This window comes from Oncorhynchus gorbuscha, linkage group LG06 (assembly GCF_021184085.1).
Source record: "Oncorhynchus gorbuscha isolate QuinsamMale2020 ecotype Even-year linkage group LG06, OgorEven_v1.0, whole genome shotgun sequence".
Lineage (NCBI taxonomy): Eukaryota > Metazoa > Chordata > Actinopteri > Salmoniformes > Salmonidae > Oncorhynchus > Oncorhynchus gorbuscha.
In genome coordinates this window covers 12,636,391-12,657,032 of record NC_060178.1, presented here as the reverse complement: position 1 = coordinate 12,657,032, position 20,642 = coordinate 12,636,391, and the positions used below count along the sequence as shown (strand labels likewise).

The window sequence follows — 20,642 nt, the reverse complement described above, 5'->3', positions numbered from 1 at the left end:
CCCATTGTCACAGGAAGGCCAGAAATATCAAGGACATCAACCACCTGAGACACGGCCTGTTAACCCTGCTATCAACCAGAAGGCGAGGTCAGTACAGGTGCATCAAAGCTGGGACTGAGAGACTGAAAAACAGCTTCTATCTCAAGGCCATAAGACTGTTAAATAGCCATCACTAGCCAGCCTCCACCCAGTACCCTGCCCTGAACGTAGTCACTGTCACTAGCTGGCTACCACCAGGCTGGCTACCACCCGGTTACTTAAGAGTTACTGGCTACCATCCTGCACCTTAGAGGCTGATGCATTATGTACATAGACAACATTGTATGTAGCTTGATTCATGTGACCTTCACAAAGACAAATCTGCCCGATTCCAGCCTTGCTGAAGCACTCAGATCATCACTGATCCGCCACCAAATTTCAGTGGGTGCGAATCACTGTGGCTTGTAAAATTTGGTGAAGATCAGTGATGATCTGAGTGTTTCAGCAAGGCTGGAATCGGGCAGACTTGTCTTTGGGAAGGACACATGATTCAAGCCACATACAAGGTTGTCCTGGAAGAAAACGTGCTTCCTTCTGCTCTGACAATGTTCCCCAACTCTGAGGATTGGGTTTTCCAGCAGGACAATGCGCCATGCCACACAGCCAGGTCAATCAAGGTGTGGATAGAGGACCACCAGATCAAGACTCTGTCATGGCCACCCCAATCTCCAGACCTGAACCCCATTGAAAACCTCTGGAATGTGATCAAGAGGAAGATGGATGGTCACAAGCCATCAAACAATCTGAGCTGCTTGAAATTGTGCCAGGAGTTGCATAAAGCATCCAACATCAATGTGAAAGACTGGTGGAGGGCATGCCAAGGCACATGAAAGTTGTGATTGAAAAATCAGGGTTATTCCACCAAATATTGATTTCTGATCTCATCCTAAGTTAAAACATTAGTATTGGGTTGTTTAAAAATGCATATGAACTTACTTTCTTTGCATTATTCGAGGTCTGACAACACTGCATATTTCTTTGTTATTTTGGCCAGTTGTAATTTTCTGCAAATAAATGCTCTAAATGACAATTAACAGCAGTTCAGTGTGCCTCCCAGTGACCCACTGGTGTTCATTGGCGATGAGGTGACCTGTGGTGATCCACTTTTCTTTTAGCACCTGGACACTTCAACCAGCAGTGGTGGCACAGTACCACAAGTGGTGAGTTAATGCCCTCACCCATGGCAGTACCTGAGACACAGGGAGTAAATGAGACCCCGGAGTCACTGACTTGAATCAATCATCATAATCATATAGCTCTGGTTTTACTATAAAATATATTAAAGTACCTCTGGCTTCCCGATGGCCACCAGCTGTTTCCTCATACCTTTGGCAATGTGCCACAGGTCATACTCATGCCAGATATGAGCCCCTCAAGTGCACCCTCACACTTGGATGCCTGTCAGTGGCCAAGGTTTCAATACTGCATCCATGGGCCTGTTAGTAATGATTTTATTATTATTATTATCCTAAAAAAGGTACCTACGTCCTCTTCATACATCTACCAAATACACACTTCCAACCCTCAGGCTAGCTAAAAAATATATAGGTTAGGCTATAGTTTACCTCAATGTGTTGCAGGCATCTCTCTAATCCTTCCGTCTCCAAACAGTAACTATTCTTCACCTTGGTAACATGCACAGTCTCATGGGGGAGGATCAGGTGGGAAGCAGAGTGGCCTGGAGAAATCACACCACGCGTCTCCAGATACGATCAGTGGACTGTCACCAATTGTAGCCAGAATGGCCTACGTGGGGTGGGTCCACATGTGGTTAACCTCTCGCACAATGTAGATGCGCTGTTGGTTTGCAAACTGACACTGTCTCCATGGTGATGGCAAAACCCATTTATTTTCAGGGATGAACTGATGACACCAGCTCGACATCCAGGCTCATGGCAGACATTGAACAACTCCTTCAGCTTGCTATCAAAATACTATGTATTTCTGATCTTGCACACACTCTTCGATTGCATCTCTTGGCTCGCACTGTGATGATTGTGTGTCTGAGCTCTCAGGTTCATACATCGACTCCTGGTCTTCAGTCATCTCACTCTCTGTCAGCTCTGTGGCCAACAGGGGCAGGACTTGGTTGTATACTGATGGTGGTGAGAGCAATCTAGCTGGGCCTCGAGTTCTTTAGTTATGGTCCCGGTGGAGCTCTTTTCCACCGCAGCACAGGAACAATCTGGCAACCAGGGGTTTGTTTGGCATGCTGTACTAACTGTTCTTTTCTGTTAGTGTAAAACTATTAAGGCATCTTAAGCTTTAGTTATATTCAAGAGTCACTGCATATACTGTATATTGTCAATTTTGTATACTGAAAATGGCATCAGGGATGACAGATTTTGCCTTGAAATAAACAAACAATAGCCTTAGAAATAACATGGATTTGCATGTACCTCCTCTTGCACAATCTCCAGGTTGAAAACCTTTTCATGGATGACAATAATCATCCTGAAAACAAACAAATGTTTTATTAAGATTAAGACAACTTAACCCAAATATATCAGTTGGCGTTAACAAGCTACCAGTCATGTATGCTGTCAACACACACACAGCAAAGCAAATAAAGGAAAATGTATTTTTCAGCGAACATTAGCTATGTCAACTTCAGTTGCGCCACTCAGAGTAACAACAAAGTTATCCAGGGTCTAACCGTAGCCTAGTCAACAACAATCATGACTAGTGGTCGGTTAACGTTACCAGGCTCCGTTGACTCACGTCGCCTCAGTCCGACGTTTGGCTTGACTCCGAAGTCAGCGATGTTGATGATGGTCGGTCGGTAACCCCTACTGTACACCATAACCCTCGAAATTGAAGCTGGAGGGGCCAATAGAGGGCTTCAACGTAGATTTAGGACTCCTTTACATTCTGAAACTCTCGGTTGCCGCATCGAACGTGTCCTTCTCAGCGAAGTGCTGCCTGCAGACCTTGCTAGGTCGAGCTGGCACGTCCTTCCTTTCTTTAGGACATGGAGCCACGTGTTCAAAAGGTCCTTGGACAGCCGATGGTACCTACCCGATATTTTATTTTAAATTGGAGCCAATTCGTACAGCCTGGCGCTATACAGTTCATGTCTGAATTACTCATTGTTGTTGTCATCATGTCCTTGTACTCTTCGATTCACTCTCCGCGCGAAAATTCAATACCAGACAATTTACTGATTCCTGGGAATTGATGGGAAATGATGTAAATATATCACTAGCCACTTTAAACAATGCTACCTTATATAATGTTACTTACCCTACATTATTCATCTAATATGCATACGTATATACTGTACTCTACATCATCGACTGCATCCTTATGTAATACATGTATCACTAGCCACTTTAACTATGCCACTTTGTTTACTTTGTCTACATACTCATCTCATATGTATATACTGTACTCTACATCATCGACTGCATCCTTATCATGTATCACTAGCCACTTTAACTATGCCACTTTGTTTACTTTGTCTACATACTCATCTCATATGTATATACTGTACTCGATACCATCTACTGTATGCTGCTCTGTACCATCACTCATTCATATATCCTTATGTACATATTCTTTATCCCCTTACACTGTGTATAAGACAGTAGTTTTGGAATTGTTAGTTAGATTACTTGTTGGTTATCACTGCATTGTCGGAACTAGAAGCACAAGCATTTCGCTACACTCGCATTAACATCTGCTAACCATGTGTATGTGACAAATAAAATTTGATTTGATTTTGATTTGCCAGTGACGCACTGGCGTCAGTCGTTACTATGGCAATTAAAAATGGCGCCGACCATAGCTCAAATTAACCTCGAAGATCAAAATACTAAATACAGAGATGTTTTTATGTTAAAGTATTGCAAGATATTAGTTGATTGATTACATATATTTGCTTAGATTTACTTCCTAAAGTGTTTCCATTGCCCTTTTTTTAACTGTTTGATCATAATATCGTAATTCGAATAAATTTTTATTTACATAGAACATTTTACAAAAGTAAATACCTTAAACCTACAACGTGAGTGATCTAGAATTTATTTGCTTTCCTAACAGTGATGTCCATATCCTGCATTTGTATTACCAACTCCTGCCAGATCTTTGTTACATTTTCTTCTTTTTGTTTTCATTCTGTTTTGTTTATTTGTGGACAGCAAGTATATGACTATCCAGGTTCACTTTGTGTCTGAAGCTTATCCCGCAGTGAGCACAGTTAAATGTCTCTCCTATGTGAGTCGATGTATGCTTTTTAAGGCTATATTTCTGTCTGAAGCTTTTCCCGCAGTCCCCACAGGTAAAAGGTGTCTCTCCTGTGTGAGTCAGTAAATGAACAGTTAGGTTTCCCTTATGGTTGAAGCTTTTCCCGCAGGCACCACAGCTAAATGGTTTTTCTCCTGTGTGAGTCCGTATATGCCTGTTAAGGGTAGCCTTCTGTCTGAAGCTTTTCCCGCAGGCACCACAGCTAAATGGTTTTTCTCCTGTGTGAGTCCGTATATGCATGTTAAGGGTATCCTTGCGACTGAAGCTTTTCCTGCAGTTATTACAGCTAAATGTTTTTTCTCCTGTGGTGGTCTGCATATGCCTGTTCAGGGTCCCCTTGCAATTTAATATTTTCCCACAGTCATGTGTTTTAGATGTGGTGCTGGGTTTCCTCAATGGTGTGTTGGGATCCAATGGTGGGCTTATGTCAAATCCTACTAGATCACTGCTTGCAGCTGAGCTGTGGCTGGAGACATTGTCTTGATTATCTCGAGGGTCATAAGGATTGTCGAGGTGGGTCACTGTGCCAAAAGGTTTGAGGTCCAATTTTTTAGAGTCACTCTCTCTGTTCTCCACAGTCGTGGTTTGGGAAAGAGTCAAGGACTCAAGTAGGTCGTCCTGATCACAATCACTTTTCACACAGGAAGGAGTGAACATGAACTCTACAATGTCAGGCTCCAGCCCTTGAAGCTGCCCTGCCACCTGAGTGGTCCCGACTTCCGCATTTTCCTCTTTAATCTGCATGGGCTCGGGGTCATCCGTCCCCAGACTGGAGTTCCATTCCTCCTGGTCACATTGCTGCTGCACAGGGTTAACCTCCTCCTCAGAGACGGTAAGCGAGAACTGGAGGGAGTCTAATCTACATCGTTTCATCTCCGGTCTGATCCGCAGCAGTCTGCGTAGCCGGTCATTCTCCACTTTAGATCGGGAAATCTCCTCCTGGTACTCCGCTACCACTTTCTCTACTGCCCCCATAATCTCTACGGTAGCCACTGTTAAACGCGTATTAACAAACACACCCAAAGACTGTAATTTAGCCATGTTCAGTGGACTGAAAGTTAGGTATTCAGTTAGCTGCGTCTAAAATACACACAAGGAACGAGCATATTGCAAAATAAAAACAGACCTCCCTCTAATTTGACTTCCGTGTTATCTTCTTCTTTTATGTATGTCAGCGGGTGTCAATTCCCGAAACGGACAACAGCGCCGCAAACTTGATAGAGTTCTAAACTGGAATAGAATAACAAAATAATGTTTTATAGTGTGAATGGCAGTAGCTGAATTTCCATCCAGATGCTCATGCGAATATTCCAAAATGATATGGTGTGTGGTCCTCCCACTACAATTTGGGAAACCATGCAGTTGATTAGGCTACAGATAAAATAAGTTATGATGAACTTCACAGGGTGGTGAGTGTACATTTACATTTACATTTAAGTCATTTAGCAGACGCTCTTATCCAGAGCGACTTACGGTGATCTTGATAGCCTACTCCTTTCCAATAAATATTGAGGGTCTTATTCTGGTGACATGATGATCGATGCTTGACTGCTGTTTGACAAATAAAAATCTATAATAGTCTCATCATGTAGACTAGCCTACCGGTACAGCCTAGCTGACCCAAGCTGGCAATGGTTTGTTTGGGATTTGCCTCCTGATCTTTTTAGCAGCACATTCACCACTCTGTCAAACGGCTAACTTCACCCTGTCCACCCTCTCAACAGGATCAAAAAATACACTACTATAATAGCTTTGCTTTACAGAGAGTAGGCTACTGAGAATAAGTGATGTGGCGCTCAGTGATGAGACTGAGGCAGGCTTCAATGCATGCAGGAGGAAGCGACTGTGAGTTTTATTGAGGTCCGGAAGAAACACTGGTTGTGGCCCTAACTGATATGAATAGTATATAGTGTACAACTGAATCTCTCATGACCTGAACGTTATATCTGTATCATTTTCTGTAAATGTCATTGCTAATGCTTGATAATGTGTTTGCAAACCAAATTTCCCTGTGGGTATAAGTCATTATCTTACCTATACATTTTGGGGAAAATGGCTCCTCCCTGTGTGTTATTAATTGCTGATAGTTACTGTTTTCCTCTCCAAGGTAAGGTATCCTTACAGGAAAACAACCACTTGCTTTAAATCTTCTGAAGGACTTCTTCAGGTAGTTTGAAAGTACATTCAGTATACAGTTCATGCATTTTCAACAGACCAACCACCATTCACATGTTAATTCCAGTAAGAGCGTGAGCATTTTCAATTGTCTTCCTGAGAGCGCAGCCCTCTACCCCTTTTCAGAATCCCCATTCACTGGGGTATCCAACACTCCTCTGAGGAGGCTAATAATTTTGGTAATTGTTTACTGTGTTTTAGTTCAGCCGTTGATGAGTATCCTCACATGATACATTGAGTATTAGATTGAGACACATCGCTGCACATTGAGTAGAAGACAGAAGCAATGTATCAGATCTGATGAGTCCGTGGAAAAGAGCAGACACTCTCAACTATCCCTCTAAGATCCTAGGACCGACTAATGCTAATACTGCTAATAATATTACTGTTCAGTCAGTCTACAGCATGGTTTCCACAAAACTTAACAGAACCGCATGTTCACTCTCCGTCTCACTCCTTCTCAACATGAAAATGGTAGAAGAGGAGCAAGGCATGTTTGATCCGTCTGCCTGTTTTTGTCTGGCACATCGTTGCCGGGGAAACGTACATTTTTTTGGACCCTTGTCATTCTTTTTGTATTTTCTCTGGCAATGAACAGCTCTTTGTAGTGTCATCATGAAACTTTCATTCCTACCCCCAGGAACAAAGGTTGCATTAGACTACCTGTTAAGTTCACTTAGCCCTTTCACACTACCCATTGGACTGTTGAGACTTAGAGAACGCTTCTGACAGCTGTCCTATGCCTTGCTAAGTCATTTATTGATCTGTAATATTTTGTATAGCTTTATTAGAGCTTTATTCCCTGTGTCATACTATTTTCTGTTTCCCTCCCCCACAGTGAGTTTTGGGGGGTTGGTGCACAACACATTTCAGTGGTGTGACAGCTGTCTTCCTGAGCTCTCAGATGACTCTGGGCCTCATGGCAATAGAAATATATGTGTTTATGTGCCACAGCATCTACTACCTGAGCATAATAATTTACAGGCATCTGCAGCTTGCCTTGGGGCTAAGCTGGGTTTTGAGTGTCAGTGTTGGTAGTGATCAACCTGGGACAAGGTTCTGTTAACAAAGCCATTACAGGACTATTCTTGAACCTTGAATTGTGGAAGGGTCTATTTGTTTTATTCCAGAGCAAAATGTACTGTTCTTTGGCCCACCTAGCCTCATCTTGACTCTTTCAGTCATCAGCATCCGCTCCTGTTATGGACGCGTGTACAAGAAAGCACACAGAGCTGCTGTGGTAAGCCAAGGTAACATCTGCTGTGGTAAGCCAAGGTAACATCTGCTGTGGTAAGCCAAGGTAACATCTGCTGTGGTAAGCCAAGGTAACATCTGCTGTGGTAAGCCAAGGTAACATCTGCTGTGGTAAGCCAAGGTAACATCTGCTGTGGTAAGCCAAGGTAACATCTGCTGTGGTAAGCCAAGGTAACATCTGCTGTGGTAAGCCAAGGTAACATCTGCTGTGGTAAGCCAAGGTAACATCTGCTGTGGTAAGCCAAGGTAACATCTGCTGTGCCTGTAGCACTGTAGCCTTTTACCTCTGCATGTTTCTATTACAGCTGCTGCCATTCTTATACCGTCTAACCTTGACACTACTAAATAAATAAAAAACAAATCAAATCAAGTTGTATTAGTCACACGCGCTGAATAAAACAGCTGTAGACCTTACAGTGAAATGCTTACCTACGAGCCCCTAACCAACAATGCAGTTTCAAAAATGAATAAGAAATAAAAGTAACAAGTAATTGAAGAGCAGCAGTAAAATAGCAATAGCGAGACTATATACAGGGGGGTACCGGTACAGAGTCAATGTGCGGGTGCACTGGTTCATCGAGGTAATTGAGGTAATATGTACAGTTGAATTCGGAAGTAATAATATAATAATATGCCATTTAGCAGACGCTTTTATCCAAAGCGACTTACAGTCATGTGTGCATACATTCTACGTATGGGTGGTCCCGGGGATCGAACCCACTACCCTGGCGTTACAAGCGCCATGCTCTACCAACTGAGCTACAGAAGGACCACAGAAGTTTACATAGACTTAGGTTGGAGTCATTAAAACTTGTTTTTCAACCACTCCACAAATTTCTTGTTAACAAACTATAGTTATGGTCGGTTACGACATCTACTTTGTGCACAAGTAATATTTCCAACAATTGTTTACAGACAGATTTTTTCACAGATTATAATTCACTGTATCACAATCCCAATGGGTTAGTTACGTCTTGTGCGTGTGCCTCAGGTGATGAAGAAACTAATTGTGAGAGCAACACTCAGACCTGCGATTTGAAGTTTGTTTAATAATACTTTCCTGTGGATATGTTGTTGTTTTTCATCGAAAATGTCCAATGACATAAGGACAATCAGTGGACAATAGGGTCATATTTTTCACACGGTGGCAAAATATTTTCTTAAGTGAAACGGAGGGCTCTACCTGAATGTGTCCAATAGAAAATCCTGTGTACTGTTTGGACTAATGATTACAGCCCAGGTAGAGTAAATTCGAATGAAGTTTATTCAACATTCTGGCTTGTAATGGGACTGTTTGAATTTGACCCATTGAGGCTATGCCTATAGGCCTTACCACCCTACAGCCCAACGAAAATGCTCTACATACTACATATTCTCATTTTGAAACATCGGCCAAAAGTTTGCTTGCTACTGGGCAGTGGTCATAGGGCCCTGTGTTTTGGCTAACCGTGTCACATGACCTGGATTTGAATCATTAACCATTGTTTTAGGCCAAAAATTCAAGAAATTGCCTGAGGATGTTGCTGGACCATCTGACATTAAAAGAAAAGCTGACAGGCTGATGAAAAAGCTTTAAATAAAGGTTAAAATCCAGGTCATGTGACATGATTAACCAAAACGCAGGGCCCTAATTTCATAGACACCCTGGTAAATTTGAGCTGTGCTGTCTAATTTTACCACAGGGTGGCGTAAGAGTAACTGAATTGTTACACAATTTTACCAGGCATATCTTCAAACGGACCTTCATATTTCAAGTTTGAACTCCATATGCGCTAGAATAGTCTAGTAATCCATCATCTTTGAAGGAACAAAAGAACCCTTACTAGTCACAACCATAATTTGAAGTCATTAGAAAACAATGGCATGTCTTGACTAACCAATTTTGTATTTTTATTCTCTCAATACATTTGTATCATTGCATATGGATCCACCTATAGACTATCAGTTAGAGAAGGTGATGTTTACAACATCTGATAACAGTAACCTTTATAAAAGTTGAGTAGTAGGCCTAGCAACGAAAACGTCCGTGATTGGGTCGAAATTGCAGAACAGTCCCACTGGGCACAGACATCAATTCAACGTCTATTCCACGTTGGTTCAATGTAATTTTATTGAAAATACATTGAAACAACGCTGTTTCAACCAGTGGGGTGTAAGACTCCAAATAGGCGTGATTTACCTTTTCCAGAAGCGACTCGTATTTTAACAGCTGATTCAATGGGTTGACAATTAATTTAAAAATTGTCGATGAATAACAAATGTATTAAAATTCTTGAATTGATCATAGGCTATGAGTTGACTTAAAAAAGTTTGTGAAACGTGCCTATTATATTGGAGTAGGCTATTTATCTAGCCAACATTTAGAAAGAGGCCAGACATCATTTCACTACGTATTAGCGCTGTCATTATATTAAAATATAATTATTCGAAAAATATTTTATGCAAAAATGTCAACATATCATGATATTCTTCTTAGTGAAATGTATCCAAAAGTGTTTATACAAACGAATGAATTAATAAACAAGTCACCCGCCAAAACAATATTTGTTTTAGATGGCCACTTTGTCAAATGTGTACCATGAATGACGTTGACATTTAACAACCAAAGCAAGTCTGGTTGTATTGGCATTTCTAAAGTAGCGGTGGTTTGATTTCCTTATCAAATCGTTTATTATAAGAGACAGATTTTATAATTCACCTATTATAAATAACCAAAAGGAGAACTTGTTTTACTGATAAAGCAAAAGAGCCAATGAAGTTATGCACCGTGGTTATAGTATTTTGAAGCACAAATTAATCATTAATGGACCTATTTATAAAACGTTGCACACACACATTCTCTCTCACACACAGCACTCTCACACAGCTCTCTCTCCCTCTGTCTCTCTCCCTCTGTCTCTCTCCCTCTGTCTCTCTCCTTCTGATTCTTCATTCTTACTTTCTCCTTTCTTTGCATCCGTCGGAGAGAGGGAGTCCTGTCCGTTCCGACAGCACTGAACACTGACTCACTTCGCCTCACTTTGAGAGATTGTTGCACGACGGGAAATGCTTAAACTGTATATGACATGGCCGCTCAAATTGATAGCCAAGATTGACTAGCTGAAGACGGATAAATTAAGTTATCAACGCGCCTCAATTCTGACAAGCGAAACACACTTTGCACAACGGAGATTTAATTCAGTGGCCCATGGCCACACAAGTTAACCTTGTTGCATTTTCCACCGATACAGACAACAGTGATATGATTGTCCTTTGATAACACAACGGGATACCCACAGACTGGATGGGGCCCTACATCAAGCCAAGGTAACAATAGCCATAGGCTATGTTGATGTTATATCTCAACATTTACATGAATATGATGCTTTGATTGGCTGTCTGTTTTCCCCAGTCGAAACCCCCTGCATCATAGGTTCATCATAGGTTCAGGTTTTATCATTGAAATATATTTTTTTCATTAGGTATTGAATTGACCAAATATAGCAATATTTTGTCAATGTTGTGAATATAGCTATGTTAGTTGAGTGTTTTAGTCTGAACTACTTGGCTAAACTATAAGCTTTGCGAGCGAGCCCTGCGGCGTGCAGATGGCTGGTAAGTTATTGTAGTCTACTTTAGTAGGAGGTAGTTTCCTGTTCCGCCACATAGTGGTACTATTCATTGGAAACGACGTGAGCATTTCTTGCCACCACCTTAAGTGTAAATGCCTTTCAGAGTTGATTCGCAGTGCGCTCGCGAGTCCGGTTTGCTTCGGCGGCATGTCCAAATCAGAATGAATTTGACACAGTTCTAATCAACTGGAAAATGGAAATATTGTTAATGCTGTCTGCGGAGTAAACCATTACTCTCTCACAAGTTTACTCTCTCGGGTCACAGAAACTGACCCTAAAATAATGCGTTGTGAGTCATAAGTTAAAATAGACGTAACCCTTCGTTCTGAAACCGATCCATTGGGAGACAATACTGAAGAAACAAGACATTGGTCCCAGCGGAGAACACGGTGCGACGAAAGGAGAACTTATTTAAGTAAGTTGTTTTCAATTGGAATTGATTGCCTCTAGGCTATATATTCCTACATGTAAATGTATTTTTTGTGTTTTGGTTGAAAACAGCCTGGAGCCTATAGACTGGATTCATTTTCTCTCTACATTTGCTTTTGACTTAGGCTAGCCTACTAGCAATACAACTCCTATTAAGCATATGGTAGCAAATAACGAAATGTAATGTAATTCATTAATGTCATATCTTATGCATGTTATAAAGAGCAGCGTTAATTTAGTCACGCTCCATACATCATTTCCCAAAAAGTCAGAAGTGTACTTCTTGCCTTGCACTTGACAACAGCCTCATTGGTGAGAGTGAAAGTCACGGTGAGGATTCATGGGGTGAACAAAATGATACGTTTATATGTCAGGGTATAGGAGGACAAGGCGCACATAACCACCGTAGCCTTTCTGGAAAAGGGAGATAGGTCATCACTTTAGGGTGTTCCACAAATTTAGACGCACTCAAGTTCTCAGATAACGCGTCTAGAGTGCTGCACACGCAGTGATAACGTTTTGATAGAGAGCCCTCGTATGCACTGACGCCAAATGAATGCACGACGCGTGCAAAGTGATGTTTAAAACCACTAAAAAGGAAATGTAGTTGATTGTGGCAATATCCGGATAATTGCTTGAAAGATTTCATTTTTTCGTCCCTTAAACTTGTTGATACTGGGAGTGACAACCAGTCAGGCTAGAAAGGGCACAACGTTCCACTCAAGTTGTATTCTAAATAATCGACAATTGAAATGCAGTAGCCTTATTGCCATTTGGACACATTTCGATTGTTTATCCTGATTTAAACGGTGCCAATACTCTTCAGCGAAGGTTAATTGTCTGTACTCTTATGCATGGTTGACCAATTGAGAAGCACATTCCCGTTGTAAAATAGTGTCTGTTTGAAAAACAATCTGACGACGGGACCGTCCACGGACCGCGGGGCTGAAGTTGATCTCGTATGGCATTTTGTTTTGAGCAGGTGCTCTGGGTTGAAGTTCCCTCATAAGGTAAAGTGGCATTAGAGTGCAGTACACGTCCAAATGGCAGATTTATAAATAGGCTGCCAATTCAGCACATTGTCCCGGGACGGCATTTATACAAGGGCTGTGCTATCCACTGTCTGGGAAACCTTAGAGTCACTGCGCACTTGCAACTCGCCTGGATTTAGCCAACCTACTGTTGCATTATATCGACTTTTGAGTTGACCGTTCATTTGTCGTTTATTCAGCAGTCAATTCTGATATAATTTGACACAAATGAAGCATTCGTTATCCTTTCGCTCTGAACTTTTACAGTAGCCTATAAACCTAAGAATTAATGTATTTTGTTGAATTGGTCCCATCATACAAGTGCTCATAGGTTTGGCGCTTGTAACTTTCCCCAAATTAGGCTATCATGTCCAACTATTTATGCCTATATTTAAAAAACACATAGGCCTAAAATGATACATACTTTAAAGTAAAGTAATACACCTTGCATTGAGAACTGTGACTCATTATCTCATATTTAGGCTATGATTAGCAATTGTGTTTTTTTGTTGTGGATAAATGTATATCAAAAGCCATTTCTGGATATCTTTGGTTAAACTAATACTTTTCGAGTTGTGCCGAGTTTTTATACTGGTGGAACAGAATAAAATGTACCGCTTGCTGTGCAGTGCTGTCTGCTCACTGGGGATGTTTTGATGCTTTCAATCTTGAAGTTCATTTGAAGATAGGCCTACTGTGTCGATACTGAGCATTTATAAAATATTAGCATTACATATAAAGTAGTTCAATATGCATTAGGCTAAACATGAGTTCAGGTCCTCACCAATTTTGAGAAACACCAGAGGATCTTCTCCCATAGACCCTTTTCACATGAACATTCCAGAGAGATGTTGTCCTTAAGCTATATTGTACCCAATAGCTGTCATTTTTACTTATGATTCTGACTTCCATTTTATTTTTCCTATTAAATAAAAATGATAGGATCATGTTGTTTTAGTCAGAGATCCTATATAAGTCTTATATTTAATAATGTGGTTTTAGAAAATGTTTTCCCCAATCTAACTGAAAGATGCAATTTGCATTGTGATTGTGTAGAACATATAATTGGCCATAAAACTACGGTTCTGATCTTTTTCTCGAGGTTCACTGCAGTTGGCCTTCAAAACACTGTGTTTTTGAGCTTGTTTCCCTCAGATTATATCAGAACTTCAAAATCATTGAAACATTTGCTGTGACTTGTAAATGAATAAGGATGAAGAGTTATTTTCAGAAATCTCTGATAAGGCCGTCATTGTAAATACGAATGTATTATTTACTGTCTCGCCTAGTTAAATAAAGGTTAAATAAAAATACAATTAAATACAAAATGAAAATGAAAATAAACGCTGACGTCAAAAGAATTTCAATTTGCAGCGGAGTGAAAGAGTAGATGTAGTGAAAGGACCTTTTGGCTTTCTCTTTCATCAAGAGTGACGTTCTCTTAGCAACACGAAAAGGGGCAAACAGTTGCAGGCGATTTACAGGTGAGGGTGTTTAACAGCTGAGAGAAAGAGAGAATGTAAATTATGGACTTAGATTGGCACAATTGGCTGCTCTCATTAGCAGCTTGCCTGCAGCCTTTGATGGTTATTACCATGGTAATAACATAGCAATGGACACCAGGCATGTTTCACTGAGACACGTAATAGTTTTCATAATGACTAATATACATTTGTTAAAGAATTCATATTTTTTAATGTTGCTTGTTTTTCCTCATTATTCGGACCCTGTTCTTTTGTTGTCATTTTGTCTGGCTTGTCCTAATTAGATTCATCTCACGCTGCTTTGAAACACGATGTATGTATTCTTATTTCTATGAGCTAAATCGGGTACATTTTTTTCTGCATGTTGTTTTTAGATAAAGTATGTCAGTCACCTTTAAATTGGAAATAAACAAACATCTTTATTCTAGGATGTCAAAGTCAGAAAGTCACAATTATTTGTCAGGCTCCTTCAAAAGACACCTACATTGGACATGTTGTACAAACAGACATTAAACATTTAGCCGTAAGTATTTCTCTCCACGTCGTAAGTAGGCTACACATTCGCCAGCCTATACTTATCTGCGGCTCTACGACACACCCAAATTGCAGTCTTGCTGCCGAAAAATAAAGGTCGAAGCTCTAGTGAATGAGCACTTGAAATACAGCCGCAGATGCCTGTAAGGTTTTCAACCACAATGCCAGTTACGGGGGGGGGGGGGGGGGGGGGGGGATTGTTGTATTGCTTTCTATTTTCCCTCCACCATATGACCTTGGAGCCCGATTTCCCATTTTGCCCATTTTCGTTCTCCTGCTTACTCTCAATGGTTCTGATGATGACCTATCCTTTTGGGGGCTGTTGCTGTAACACCTGCTCCCCAACTATCCAATTATAAGTCTGAATGGGATCGTACCTGACAAACCAGTAATAATGACAACCCAAACTGTGCTTGGGCTTCGTCCTGCAAGAGCTACTTCCCACTGGGCACACCAGGTCATTTCAACGTGGAAATGTGGGTCATATTTAGTTGAGACGTTGAACTTGGAGATTGTAACCATTTTTTCTCCCACTCAAAGACAGCCAGAAGTTCGTTGAATGTTCAATGTGTTATCGTTGCGCTTTCAACCATTTAAAAGCACAACCACTGCGTAGACACCTGTCATAATGACAACTAGCGTAGCCATGTCAGCAAATTACTACAGTCTGAAGACACAAATCTGATTTGGTCATTTGTAATTTGCTGTTTGGACAGTCAATATTCCTAAATGGATTTGAAAAACAAAACTAACTTGAGCGTTAAGGCCTGCAGTGTGAACAAGTCTTTATTAGCAGTTGGTCTACAAATTAATCATATGTTATGTTGCATTTACGTCTCCATCTCAACCAATAATCATAGTTAAGGAATAGGACTAAATCAATTCAAACTTCATGTAAAGTTAGATTTACATATCAATTATCAATTTGTAGACAAACTGGAATTTTACCTTTATTTAACGAGGCAAGTCAGTTAAGAACATATTCTTATTTTCAATGACGGCCTGGGAACAGTGGGTTAACTGCCTGTTCAGGGGCAGAACGACAGACTTGTACCTTGTCAGCTCGGGGGTTTGAACTCGCAACCTTCCGGTTACTAGTCCAAGGCTCTAACCACTAGGCTACGCTGCCGGAATGAAAGCCAGTCTAAATCAGTGGCACAGATGGAACTATCCAATCAGAAGATACATCTCTTTAAATGTCTACTTTGACAACCAAACATAATTCAATATCCAGTTTGTTTACAAATTAATAATTGATATGTTGGATTCATGTTTCCATCTCAGGCAAAAAATATAAGTTAACAATAAGACAAAATTGATCTAATCAAACTTTAAATATAGTTTGATTTAGTCCTATTCTTTAGGTTTTATTTTTGGTTTAGATGGAGATACCAATCTAAAATATGAATGATTAACTTCAAGATGACATTTGATATTAACCAAAGCTTGAAACCCTAGGCCTGGATGTCGATCAAGGCAGCCCCCGCACCTCGGGGGTCGGGTTAAATGTGGAAGACACATTTTAGTTGCAGGAATTCAGTTGTACAACTGACTAGGAATCCCCCTTTCCCTTTCCTTTCCCTTTATGTATAGTGCATTTTTAGTTGAACCCTTTGTTGACTTGAAACAAAAGCTGTTGATGACTTAACAAATTCTATATAAGCCTAAATAGTATAAATGATGATACTATACCCCCCCCCCCCCTCCCCAACTGATCAGTCTGTCATGCACAGAGCAGGTGTTCTTCTGTGACTTATAAAGTACTATGGTAACAGATAATAGGCCCTGTTAAACCTACTCTTTGGAATGACTGTTGGCAACAGTGTATGTATTTAGTTATTAAGACATCTCTCAGCCATCATTCTGACCATAGCACATTGGTAGTAGTCAGTGACAAATATGAAAGCTAAGCAAGGCTGGGATTTGGTTAAAGTCCTGGATACAATACCAAATGAATAACTGAAGATCTCCAGTAGGAGGTGCTGCCCAGTCTTTTTTTTCCTCCAGATCGTTGAAGATCTGACATTGTTTCCAATGTACAAATTCAACATATTTTGGAATATTTTTATTCTGTATAGGCTTAGTTTGTCCACTCTGTCAATTAGGTTAGTATTGTGGAGTAATTGCAATGTTGTTGATCCATTTTCAGTTTTCTCATATCACAATCATTAACCTCTGTAATTGTTTTAAAGTCACCATTGGCCTCATGGTGAAATCCCTGAGCGGTTTCCTTCCTCTCTGGCAACTGAGTTAGGAAGAACGCCTTTATCTTTGTAGTGACTGAGTATATCGATACACCATCCAAAGTGTATTTAATAACTTCACTATGCTCAAATGGATATTCAATGTCTGCTTTTTTTTTACCCATCTACCAATAGGTGCCCTTCTTTGCTAGGAATTGGAAAACCTCCCTGGTCTTTGGTTGAATCTGTGTTTGAAATTCAGTGCTCGACTGAGGGACCTTCCAGATAATTGTATGTGTGGGGTACAGAGATGAGAGTCATAAAAAAACACTATTATTGCACACAGAGTGAGTCCATGGAACTTGTTATATGACTTGTTTCACAACTTTTTTCTCCTGAACTTATTTAGGCTTGCCATAACAAAGGGTTTGAATAGTTATTGACTCAAGACATTTCAGCTTTTAATTCATTTATACAAATGTCAAAAAACATAATTCCACTTTGTCATTATGGGCTAATGTGTGTAGGCCTGTGACACAACTTAATGTAATACATGTCAAATTCAGGCTGTAACACATTTTGAAAAAGTCAAGGGGTGTGAATATTTTCTCAAGTACCAATACATTGACAAGTCACATTGAAACAACCTTGATTGGACCTTTTACTGCAGTGAGCTAAATCCGGGCCACACAGAGTGAATCTTGGTAGCCCTAAACAAATTTACTTTGAAACAAAAGTATACACCACACATATATGGTTATGTGTTTAAAAAAAATAAGAAACCTGTATTATCTACCATGTCAGATATAGAGTTGAAAAGTATTCAATTTTGAGTTTGCATCCTAATATTACACTTTATATACATCACAGAAGACTGAACAATAAAACTGTTAGACATAGAGACACCGTATTTTTGTCGTAAAATATAATAACTTTATTAATTATGAAATTATGAAAAATATGAATAACATTCCACCCATGAGGCCAAAAAGGGTGCTTCATTGACTGCAGGAAAGGGTTACCCAGTTTTTGTTTGTGCCCTGTAGGTTAAGTGTGTATGCGCCCCTCTCCCTAAATGTATTTCGCCATTAGATATCTTGGAAGAACATACCCCTTAAACTCACAGAAACCAAACCAGTGCTTTTTCATTCCCCAACCCATAGCAGTAATTCTCCTGTGTCTCTAGTCTCCAAAACATGTATTTCTCCTCTTTGTGATCCCCTTACCGCTCTGCTTTGACCTCTGTCCCCATTTGAAAACATTAAACCCATGGTAGTCTGGTCTTTGAGGGAATCCTTGAACATGTTCCCAGCATTTCTGAAGCTAAAAGTGGCACATGGCCGTGCCTGCAGGCTGCAGCATAGAGAGAATGTAGCAGTACTTTTGAGTGGATTTAGACAACAGGCCTCAACAAAGGACCGTGGCAGTATCAACACAACCTCCAAACTGTGACTTCCAGCACCACCCAACAGGGAGAAAACCGCTGTATCAGCAGCCATCTTAATCATCGGCCACCATGTTTATTTAGGCTTTCAAAGATAATACCTGGAGGATTCCGTGTTAAGCCCACAGGAAATGACATGAGCCAGCAATGAAGTAACCCAAAGCCAATCCAATGATGAATGACAAAGTTCCCTGTTACTAGCTCTGACTTTGCAATCTAATTGTTGATTGGAGATGTTTGGTCATTTTTGTATTATGTTGTATTTATAAATTGTGTATATGCAGGGCTCCCTTGTAAAACAGATCTAAACCTCAATGCTAAAATTAGAGTGAAATAAAATCTAATCAATTGCTCCCAAGTGGTGCAGCGGTCTAAGGCACTGCATCTCAGTGCTAGAGGTGTCACTACAGGCACACTGGTTCGAATCCAGGCTGTATCACAACCAGCTGTGATTGGGAGTCCCATAGGGCGGCACACAATTGGTCTTGCATCATGTACATAAGCCCATGCCATACATAAGCCCACGCCATACATAGGCCCATGCCATACATAAGCCCATGCCATACATAAGCCCACGCCATACATAAGCTCATGCCATACATAAGCCCACGCCATACATAGGCCCACGCCATACATAAGCTCATGCCATACATAAGCCCACGCCATACATAAGCCCACGCCATACATAGGCCCATGCCATACATAGGCCCATGCCATAAATAAGCCCATGCCATACATAGGCCCACGCCATACATAAGCCCATGCCATACATAAGCCCACGCCATAAATAATCCCATGCCATACATAGGCCCACGCCATACATAAGCCCATGCCACACATAGGCCCATGCCATACATAAGCCCATGCCATACATGAGCCCACGCCATACATAGGCCCATGCCATACATAGGCCCACGCCATACATAAGCCCACGCCATACATAAGCCCACGCCATACATAGGCCCACGCCATACATAGGCCCACGCCATACATAGGCCCACGCCATACATAAGCCCACGCCATACATAGGCCCACGCCATACATAGGCCCACGCCATACATAAGCCCACGCCATACATAAGCCCACGCCATACATAAGCCCGCGCCATACATAAACTGTGCGCTCATGAAAGAACAATAAAACTCTGTCTGGAAAACACCCTCCATTCACCTTTTATGGTGTATACTTTGGCACAATTGGAATTAGGCCACGGCAGTTTGTAAAAGGAAGGGAAATAACATCACATTTCTGAAGGGAGCTGGAAAAATAATTTACAGTGACTTTTTAAAACAAACATGCTGTCAATATCGGATGCCTGTCTGTGCATTCTGCAAGATTGATTGTCCAGTAGTGGCCAAAAGTTTTGAGTGACACAAATATTAATTTCCACAAAGTTTGCAGCTTCAGTGTGTTTAGATATTTTTGGAATACTATGGAATACTGATGTATAATTGCAAGCATTTCAGAAATGTCAAAGGCTTTTATTGACAATTACATGAAGTTGATGCAAAGAGTCAATCAATATTTGTAGTGTTGACCCTTCTTTTTCAAGACCTCTGCAATCCGCCCTGGCATGCTGTCAATGAACTTCTGGGCCACATCCTGACTGATGGCAGCCCATTTTTGCATACTCAATGCTTGGAGTTTGTCAGAATTTGTGGGTTTTTCTCAATGGGATTAAGGTCTGGGGAGTTTCCTGGCCATGGACCAAAAATATTGATGTTTTGTTCCCCTGAGCCACTTAGTTATCACTTTTGCTTTATGGCAAGGTGCTCCATCATGCTGAAAAAGGCATTATTCGTTACCAAACTTTTCCTGGATGGTTGGGAGAGGTTGCTCTTGGAGAATGTGTTGGTACCATTCTTTATTCATGGCTGTGTTCTTAGGAAAAATTGTGAGTGAGCCCACTCCCTTGGCTGAGAAGCAGTCCCACACATGAATGGTCTCAGGATGCTTTACTGTTGGCATGACACAGGACTGATGGTAGCGCTCACCTTGTCTTCTCCGGACAAGCTTTTTTCCGGATGCCCAAAACAATCGGAAAGGGTATTCAGCAGAGAAAATTACTGTACCCCAGTCGTTAGCAGTCCAATCCCTGTACCTTTTGCAGAATATCAGTCTGTCCCCAATGTTTTTCCTGGAGAGAAGTGGCTTCTTTGCTGCCCTCACACCTGTGTTAATGAGAGAATCACTGACAGGATGTCAGCTGGTCC

At 40.9% G+C, this 20,642-nt stretch overlaps 1 protein-coding gene and 1 long non-coding RNA gene across 9 annotated transcripts in view; one reads left to right on the top strand and one right to left on the bottom strand.

Annotated features, from left to right (window-relative positions):
* Positions 1-546: 546 nt before the first annotated feature.
* Positions 547-3,331, bottom strand: LOC124037554. 2 transcript variants are annotated; one of them, XR_006839212.1, is made up of 5 exons: positions 2,761-3,331; positions 2,439-2,493; positions 1,605-2,284; positions 1,328-1,475; positions 547-1,229 (listed from the first exon to the last, which is right to left on the bottom strand). It is a non-coding gene; the product is annotated as an uncharacterized LOC124037554 (long non-coding RNA). The 2 variants fall into 2 exon arrangements; XR_006839211.1 differs by having other exon boundaries at positions 1,605-2,493.
* Positions 3,332-11,357: 8,026 nt separating this feature from the next.
* LOC124037551 (transcription factor SOX-6-like) overlaps positions 11,358-20,642 on the top strand; it is a 213,832-nt gene continuing 204,547 nt past the window's right edge. For 2 of the 7 annotated variants that reach the window (XM_046352362.1, XM_046352359.1), the window contains exon 1: positions 11,360-11,739. The gene's annotated coding sequence lies outside the window, so the exon portion shown is untranslated. Of the gene's footprint in view, positions 11,740-12,482; positions 12,764-20,642 lie in introns of those variants that run through there. The other 5 variants (XM_046352364.1, XM_046352361.1, XM_046352363.1 and 2 more) reach the window with 5 other exon arrangements.